Source organism: Montipora capricornis, chromosome 3, assembly GCF_036669925.1.
Source record: "Montipora capricornis isolate CH-2021 chromosome 3, ASM3666992v2, whole genome shotgun sequence".
NCBI lineage: Eukaryota > Metazoa > Cnidaria > Anthozoa > Scleractinia > Acroporidae > Montipora > Montipora capricornis.
In genome coordinates this window covers 64745912-64753411 of record NC_090885.1, presented here as the reverse complement: position 1 = coordinate 64753411, position 7500 = coordinate 64745912, and the positions used below count along the sequence as shown (strand labels likewise).

General features: G+C 41.1%; 1 protein-coding gene across 2 annotated transcripts in view; it reads right to left on the bottom strand.

The window, feature by feature from the left end:
• LOC138043713 (zinc finger protein 709-like) overlaps nucleotides 1-7500 on the bottom strand; it is a 42095-nt gene that overhangs the window by 14758 nt on the left and 19837 nt on the right. Inside the window, exon 1 of one of the 2 annotated variants that reach the window (XM_068890120.1) lies at nucleotides 2477-2583. The exons of the other annotated variant lie outside the window; for it this stretch is intronic. The gene's annotated coding sequence lies outside the window, so the exon portion shown is untranslated. Of the gene's footprint in view, nucleotides 1-2476; nucleotides 2584-7500 lie in introns of those variants that run through there. 2 annotated transcript variants of the gene reach the window in all.

The window sequence follows — 7500 nt, the reverse complement described above, 5'->3', positions numbered from 1 at the left end:
ATTTACATCTGTTGGATTTTAGTCTTATGTCTACTTATGACTCAAGTATTGTGTTTACATTTAGTAAGCCCCTCAAGCAGTCTAATCCAAGGACACAAGTAAAACCTCTGGTTCTTAAGGCCTTTACTCATGCAAATGTCTGGAATTAATTTAGATGTTTATAAAGCACATAGTACCAGGGCAGCTTCAGTGTCTGCTGCCCTAAGGTTCCTATTCAAGAGATTCTCAGCAAAGCTGGGTTTTGCCATTTATTATGACAAGAATTTTGACACTTCAGAGAGTAGTGCCTCTCAGTTTCAGGAAGCTATTTTGACCCTGTAATGTTTCCTTTTGATAACCTTGTAATAAATGGGTTGAAATCTATCTATTGTGTTTGTTAGTTGCCATTTGGCACATACTTTTGTTTTCCCTGATGTGCCAACTTTGGCTTTGAAGTCTCATGGAATCTCAGGTCATGTGACAGTGAGGTAGAATTTAAAATTGAACGACACTCACCTGGAAGTGGAAGTTCGATGATAATTCTACCGATCTGTTGAGTGACCATGAGATTACATGCCCATCCCTTCCTTCCCAGAGGGGAAGTCGACCCTGCATTGAGGTTTTAGGTTTTAGGCAGTTGGCACATCAGGCATTGGAAGGTGATCGATACATGCGCAGCGCATATCTCATGTAATCTCAACAGATTGGTAGAATTATCATTGAACTTCCACTTCCAGGTAAGTGTCGTTCAATTTTAAATCATTTGCTGTCATGTCTGGACCCAGGGGAATAAAGATATTTGCGGTTGACAAAACTACGGTCTGCCACCTCGGTAAGGCTCAGTTCGTTAGCAACGATCAAAGCCGTGGCCACCACTGTGGTGTGGAAGCGTACCTTTCGAAAGCTGTTTTCCTGCAATATTACCACCTGAGGTCGCTCGCAGGACTGCTATTGCGTTGATGGTGGGTTGAGATGAAAGTTCAATCTTTGTCAATTCATTGTGATATGGAATTGTGACTGTGGGAACATTTTAGCCAGGAATATTTGACTCAAATTAGTGGCACCTGAGAATTAAGTCTCCAGCCTTGGGATTTTATTATAACCGTTGACAACCACGAAATTGAGAAATGGCTCAAATCGTGTCGGATCTGGAAAATAACCACACAGGAAGGAAGCTATGCACAATGGCAATAAGATTAGGCTTTTCAATTGAGAATTTTTTCACATAATTATCTTCTTAAGCTTTTTATCGGGATTCCCATACAAATCCTTATATTTTTCTCGGTCATGCTCGCACTGAGCTTGGGGCACCTGTGGTGATGATGGCGAGTTTTGCATGGAGTACCGAGCGGACACAGAAATGGATTCAACAAATTGACGGTTATAATCAGACAACTTCTTAGAGGTCTAAACAAAGACAGCATTGCATACGTGGAATGTTCCATGAATACTGACACGAAATTGAGAAATTATCGATCGGATTGCAGGACATGTAGTATTTTCAAAATCCTGTCCAGATGCCAGACACATCTAGACAAAGCATGATCATTTCCGAGAAGAAGAAAACTGCCCCACAAAGATTTAATGCTATATTTCAATGGATTTCTTTCCTTCATAAGCTGTGTGAGTGAATCACTTTAAGTGTGGGCGAAGAGCAATGAGAGAAGAGGGCAAAGAAAAGAAAGAGAGAGAGAAAAACACAGAGAGGGAGAGAGAGAAAGAATACGAGATCCAATTTTGTTCATCCCGTAAGTAGAAATTAGACATGTTTATATTCGATACCCTTGGGCATATGTAAATTGTTCTCCAAAATAATAGCACGAATGCATAATTAATTTGTCCTGGATGCATAATGAAGAAGAGAGAACGGCTAAACACCTAAACTTCAATCTCTTTCCTTTCCTTTCCTTTCAAATTCGTGGAGTAAAGTACAATTTTGAGATAAAAACTCTACTCTTACTTTCTCTAGCCTAGTTGATGTTGTAACTGAGCATTTCTGTGTATGTGACAATATTTTGACACAGAATATGAGTACTCAAGGCCTTTAAAAATCTGTATCTGGGCCAGTACAATCCTAGTTTTGTTCTATACTCCGCTTTTTAAAACTCAGTACTTGTTTCATATCAAGTCCACAGTCTGAGTTTCATACATGGTCCTCATTTTATACCCGGTCCGCAGTCCGGGTCCGCAGTCCACATTCCTCCATTTATACCGACAGTCTATTTATAAAAAGCAACGCAGACCACAGTAACTCTCGATTAGCACTCAAAGGAGTTGCGCCTGAACGAACACAACGAAAGAAAAGAACACATTTAAAATACTCGATTATTACTCGTTCTAAAAGAGTTGCGCCCGAATGATTTCCGGCTGCCAGATATCTAGACATTGCCATGATCATTTCCGAGAAGGAGGAGGCAGGCAAACAAAGATTTAACAATACAACACCTTCGAAGAGACCGCGATCTCTAACTTGAAATGCAGTAAGAAACTTTCTTACCTTCTGTAAGATAGCTTTCGCTCACAACAGCTCGAATCTTCACTCCCCTCTTCGCAATGGTAGTGCAATTCTGACCAGCGGACTTGAGAGAAGGGAGAGGACGTCATGTTTGCAACTCTGTCCATGAGGGAAGACGTAGACTGGTGAGGGGCCGCAAACGAGAGTAATACTAGTCGTCGTTTTTTTCGGATTTATTTGCATTTATAGACCGTATTCATAAATGGCGGTCACATTTATAGTTCTTTTGTCCACGTGCAAATTAGCCTACCAAGCCTCATTTTAGCGCAAGAAATCTTTTCAATTCACTGTATGGTATCGAGGCTTGGTAGGCTAATTTGCACTTCGACAAAAGAATTATAAATTGACCGCCATTTATGAATAAGGTCTATGTCGATTCAATTTAACTTCGTTATTCACACTATTCTTACCATTTACAGTAACAAAAATCTAATTTAGAAAGAAGCAGATATCGAGCTAGGGAAAAATATGTTATCCTCAAAGAAACTGATCGCTGTTGCTATTGTACGGACGGTGTACAAAGTCATGACTTTTTACAGACGGGTCTCAGCGTTTGACACCATCGAGTGCAAATGATCATGACATAAGGCTGAAATTTCTCTTGCTTTTGAAAAACAAAATTACAACATTAAGAAACGATTTAGGGTACAATTTAATGCTATAAAGTTTAACGCCAATGCACATATCATCAGACATCTCCTGGGGGGACCCCTGGCAAGGGAGGGGACTTAGCAAAGGGCTCAGCCAAATATCTCAATTTTCTTCTGATAGATGGGGCCACAGAACAAGCAAAGTCAAGACATTGCCCCTTCTAGAGGGGCATAAGACTAATAGAATTAACAAATTAAGATGCCTCGCATGTGATCCGTCCTGTTGTAAAGCACGCAGGAAGCGGCTAGAGCACGAAAGACTTGAAGTGTATAGGAAACTCGAGATGTAGTCCGCGAGCGCATTCCCTATTTCTTGAGTGCTCTATTCGCTTCCTGAGTGCTTTACAACGGAACAGATCACAGGCGAGCTTCTATATTTGTTTTAAAATGAATAATCTCTTAATTTCTGCACGCATTCGGCTAAAATTTTATTTTCCAAATCCTACGAGTGGAGTCAGCTGTGCATCTGTACCCCCATAAGGCACAATGTTTTAACCATTCAGAGTGCGCGTTATATCGAAACTTTATTATAATATAATATAGAATAATATGCAAAGCAGTTCGTATCAGCAGAAGCAGGATGGAAAAGGATTAACATAACAATTCCTGACGAGTCCGCCATGTTGCATTCTCGTCACCGGAGCCCCGCATTGACGCAAGGTTCTGGGAAACTCTATGTAAGAGAACATGCGCCTTAGGGTTCTTATCACCAAAAATTGGCGATTTGATCCTTACGGCGCCTGCTCACTGCTAATGCTAACATGGCGGATGATAGGTGCATAAAAAGTTGATATAATCCATAAAGCCGCTGTTAGGCAATCTTCTATATGGAGTTTTGGTTTCCCCTTGGATGTCCTTTTCCATTGGGGGGGGGGGCAGGGGAAACTTTATTTATAAATCGCGAGTTAGTCGTGGTGACCTGTTGGCTCCGTTGGGTTTCAGCATATGACTACTGTTGCACCGGACGGGGGGGGGGGGGGGAGGGACCAGGATAGAATTTGAAAAACAAAAAAAACTCCGGGCATAACTACCAAACACCCAAGGTCTTCCAACGACATCTGCAACTGAATAGACCTCTCTAGTCTCGGATTGTGCCAGTCTCACAATCCTCTTTGGTACATTGTTCATAACTTGTGGCACGTGAAAGAGCCCACACACACATATTGGCAAAGAGTAAGACAGAGAGTTCGCGGTGTTTTTGGGTCTGTCTCCTCTGTGATATTTCATGGTTGTGTAGCGCAAAACGCTTGGAGATACTAGATACAGCAAGCTGACTCTAACATTCGAGGGTAAATCAATATATGATGATAATGATGATGATGGTTAGAAGCCACACCAACGGAGTGCCTGCTTATTTCACCGTTTATCACAGATACGGGGCCGATTTGCTTGAATGCCCACATGATTGGCTGAGGACGGAGGGCATTTTTATCTTAATCACGAGATGCACTTTTGGTAATCTATAGAGCATGATTACTTTGACTCTAATAGACCCATATCACTTCAAATGTCCCAAACAAAAGATTTTGGCCCGTCGAAACCCTCTCATTCAGTGTGAGGCTGGCACGGGCAAAGACAATGCAAAACCAATAGCCTTTATTCCCCACGGACCTCCAAAATGGCCGCCGCGTGATAAATGGTGAATTGGTGATTAACAGTTGTTTATTCCACAGAATAAACTCTCTTCCAGATTTTGACTCTGAACTAAACTGCTTTTTGTCCACGGTTATAAAATACATTTTAAACCGTATTTCTGTTGACGCCATCGATTTATTACATGAACGTCAAGACGAATGAAAGCGCGTTAGTTGATTTCATTTGGCCACGGTAATAACCGAGCAGCACCTATATAATTTGTGCCTTTATGTGAAAAACCTGTAATCGACAATCCTGCCCTTGTGCATGCAAAGTTCTCCAAATAGCCCTCGTTGCTTCGCGACATGGGATTACATATGAAAACAGGGGACAATGTCTCATGAATAGAAAAATTTAAAAAGCATTGGATGAATTTTGCGCATAAAAAAGTTTTCGACGGTTCAACGCAGATGATAAAGGATTCTGATAAAAAAATTAAACCCTAACCCGCGATTCAATCTTTTTAAGGTTTTTTTCTTTCGGAAAGAATGTATTCTCGTTCCCAGAGGTGCGATCCCTTTTGGGTAAGCATCAAGGATACGAACCACTGGTCGAATCATGCTCTGATTTGGCTCGTAAAAACGACCGTAGAAAGAGGACAGGAAAGTGGTTTTGGAGGGCGCAAAATACGATTGTCAACAATGGCGGAGTTTTACACGAAAACACGAAAGTTTCTAAACAAAAATATTTCCAGTATTGTAATGTGGTTGACAACCACCGCACTGAGTTGTACGCGGGAAAAGTAAAAAATCTGACGGAATTTTAATGACTGTGAAAGGACTTAAAGAGTTAAAAGGAATTGATTTCTTAATTGGCGTCAGTCAACTTGTTCTAGTTACATGTCTCGTTCTGTTGTAATAACCTATACTTCTGCACATTAAGAACAAGACAGTTGAGTTCGAGAAAAGGATCGAGGAAAAGCATGGCCGCGGATTTATGATCTGTCGACATTTGGTGTATTTTAGATTTACGAGGAACAAATCAAATGATTATCCGCGCAGAAATCGCAATTAATATAACTGGACCCTTCCTTTTAAGGAAACCCTTATAATTAAATGGCTCGATCGTGGAGAGATACGTTTAAGCTTGTGTAGGAAAAAAATTGGAGTCACGAGCGCGTAAGATGCAATCACGGGTTTATGAAGGTGCTTTCTTCGGCCCACGCTCTTCCAGAAATAAAATGACCTATTTTTTTAAAATTCAAGGTTTTTTCTTCTTTATTTAATAGACAATTTCAAATTTAGAACAAGAAATAAACAATTATTAACAGGTTTAACTGCTTTCCATCCTAACAGCGTGCAGTTAGAAAGCAATTCATTACGGTTCGTAGCAAGATTTGTTACTGAGTTACTTAATGTGATAATCTTTTGTTCCTCTTCTTTTCACACTGTTGTTTCGTATGAATGAAATGATATATGAAAGGAATCTTCTATGAACGGCGGATATGAAATCAAGTGAAGCTTTGATCCTCGCAGTTAAGAACGCAATTAAGCCTGCTTTTCACGAGCAAGCACAATCGCAAAGCATAAGAGCGCATATTTCACCGTGAAAACGGGTTTGACGCAAGCATATAAGCACAAGAATCAAAATTTGTCCTTTTTCTTGTGCTTGCGCTTATATTATGCTTGCGTTCGTTTGCGTCGTGTGAAAACGAAACGCAGCATAAGCGCAACGAATTTTGTTGCGTCTGGCCAATTAAAGCACTCGTTGTAGATTCCTTGCGTCTGAACATTTGAACAAAATGGCGGTTGCTGTGGTTGATTTTGATGCTTATGTCGACGTTCGTTTTCACTAGCAAAAGATGCTTATGCTTGTGCGTGTGCTTGCGTCGCTAGTGAAAACCAGGCTTTAGAAGCTGTGTGAACCCACGAATGACCAGCTCCCAACATCAGTGGCTTCATAGCTCAGTTGGTTTAGAGCGTCGCACCGGTATCGCGAGTTCAAACCTCATTGAAGCCCTGAATTTTTCAGACTTCTCTACGCAATTGCTAAAATTGCGTTCATTCACTGCGAAGATCATAGCTTCACTTGATTGTTTCTTATGTATCAGTTACGCAATTTGGAGGCAGTGTGGCCCATAGTTCGTAACCTTTGGCTACTAGAGATTTGGCCGAAAATTACGTTTTGAAGCTAGTTGAGGGTTTAAGAGCTAAATCTCCCTACAAACCCGTTTCCAGGTTGTACACTCCGCGGCCTTTTCAGCCAGGTGCAAAATAAGCGCTTGCAAAGTTTCGGGCATGCGCAGTAATTTCGAAGTTTAAAAGTACAACACTTTCGACTTTCACTTTTTTTCGCTCCTCTCTCCTTCCCTCTCTTTGCGCTTTCTTTGCCTCATTTTTTTTTTGAACTTGCTGGGCATTTGGTAGGCTTTATTTTGGTGGGAAGAGTTTTCTGAGAAACCTTTCATCATCTTAGAATTAGGTGCTCAGAAAGGTAGGTGGGTAATGGAGCAAGCTTTTCATGGAGATTTTCAGGTCAGTGTTACATGGTTTTTTTTTGGCCGTTTTTCTCCAGTTTCCTTGACTGAATTGTGCTCATTCTGGTATAGTTTTGAAGATCTCTTTCCCTGCACAAGTTAGTGGACAAAGCTGTTCCTGACCGTTAAAAGTGATGACGTCACAAGGGGTAGATGGGACCGTGGATAAAGCTCCAGATAGTAATCAAAGGGTTAAGGCGCTTGCCTTGAGGTCCGGAGATCCCGGTTTCAAGACCCGCTCTGAC